The following is a 2,113-nucleotide window of genomic DNA, read 5'->3' as shown; positions in this document are numbered from 1 at the left end:
TTCCATTTCTGACAATAGATCCTCCACCTTTAATTAATATGATGCAGTAAATCCTGTCAATGCACAGCTTGTTTTCATGTTTGTTAGCCCCAGTGTGTGGAGTAGTGCCATGTGACAATCCTGTATCCTAGAAATTATATTACTAAATTGTGTTCCAAATGATGGTGTGCTGACAAACACTACAATACACACAATGAGTTTTGGTGTGTAAAAAAATAATTTATGAAAATGTAAAAATTTTGAAATATCTTTTTAAGACACACACACCAGGGTGTGAGATATATGATAATATGACCCCCCCTCATATTTCAAAATGTTTACATTTTCATAAATTATTTTTTTACCCACCAAAACTCATTGTGTGTATCATTGAGGACTAACAAACGAGGGTAATGCATTTCCTTCCTCATAAAGCATTGGAAAAGCTGATTATTTGCATCCATGTGTACTTGCTTTCAGGCTTCTTGTTCCCTGCTTTAATTGACGCATTTCTTGGCACACTGCAACCACCTGTAGTTCGGTGGAATAGTGTGAAAGCATTGGGAGGGTTGTGTATCACCCACGTGCACGAGACAAACACAACAGAGACCTGCTCATAAATAAATAGCTTCTTTGCGCTACAAGAGGTCCAAAACACAACAGGTTACCTATAAGTGACTTGTATTATCAAAGGCCATAAAAATGCCCCTTTCATTACCACCAATAACCATATCTACTATTACTGAAAAGATTAGGAACTAGCTGAAAAGATGCCATCTTAACAGGTACCGTAGGAGTGGCGAAGCGGGGGAATGCGTAAAGCTATATTTACAGCAGGGATATTAAAAGAATGCATATAATTCCAAACATTTGCAAGACCTAAGCAACAGAGACTAGATGGAGAGATGAGGGCAGAGAGACAAACAGATGATGAAAGAGAGGGAGAGCAAACGGCACAAGATGATTGATGGTACTGATAAAGGGAGGAGAGTGTATGCAGGCCTTACTTTCATTAAAGTGGCAATTGATTTTCCTGAAGCTAAGCGTTCGCCATGTTAGCAAAGACAATATACAGTGCATTGTGTGGACAAAGCAGGCGGGTAAGCCATGCATTTAAATAGCTCTCATTAAGGGTGCATGCGGATAAGATCGTTCGCCAGGTGTTCATTTTGAGATATGTAATGATTTAATTTTATGTGCTTGTTTACTTCAAGCAAGAAGTCCCAGGTGTACGTTCTTTATATCTATGTGTGAAGTCTACATCCTTGAAACCTTTAGTCGGTAATTGAAGGAAGTAATTTCTTTCAAAGACATCGTTTTGCCACATTTTGAATGCACAATCTGCATAAAGCTTTGCATTCACATCACAAGTCTCTTTGTAACAACATCTGGCACATTAAGTAGCAGTATATCTGTATGCAGAACCAATGTGGATGACATCAGGAGGAGATTTGAAAGAGATTATGACCATTGGTCTGAATCTCCTTCCCAATGCCCTGTCCAAGCTTTTTTTAAGAGAGGCCTGAGCAGTACAGTACCTTAATAGGATTATACTGCACCCTCTCACCTGTACAGATGAGTGCAACTATAACTAGTTGTAGGTATTGCTCAGCCTCCTGCAGTAGCTCTGATATACAGTCAGTTTCAGAAGATGGAATCCAGCATGTCATTGGCCTTGTCTTCATCTATTGCCACCCCGACATCTTGAAGATTTGTTTGGGCTGATTCTGATGGGATTCTTTGGGTACAGTGCCAGCCTCCAGGCATTCACTTGTGAGCTCCCCTCCAAAGTCTGTCTCTTTCCCTTCTTCAGTTGAATACGTTTATTTTTTCCCTTTGATGCTGATTTATAGGGAGGGGTTTGGGATCACTCTAAAGGCCTAAATATACTTCCAAACTGACATGTACATGGACAGCTGTGAACACCACAGCTGTGTAGTAGTCCTGTTTACAGTATTTTCTGGAGTTTGCTCGTGTCCCTCACTTGTACACTTTCTGACGAAATTTGTATCACTTGGACCCTAGCGAACCCTTGTGTGCTTTCAGAGGCAGAAAGTATAATCTCCTCTTGTCCCTTTGTGCTGGAGTTGTGCTTTTGCTATTAGGTTTCACTTGCAGCACATCAAGGAGGACA

The sequence above is a fragment of the Morone saxatilis genome, unplaced genomic scaffold (assembly GCF_004916995.1).
Source record: "Morone saxatilis isolate NCDOM2014 unplaced genomic scaffold, NCSU_SB_2.0 Contig2, whole genome shotgun sequence".
Lineage (NCBI taxonomy): Eukaryota > Metazoa > Chordata > Actinopteri > Moronidae > Morone > Morone saxatilis.
Note: the sequence above shows the minus strand (reverse complement) of the source record.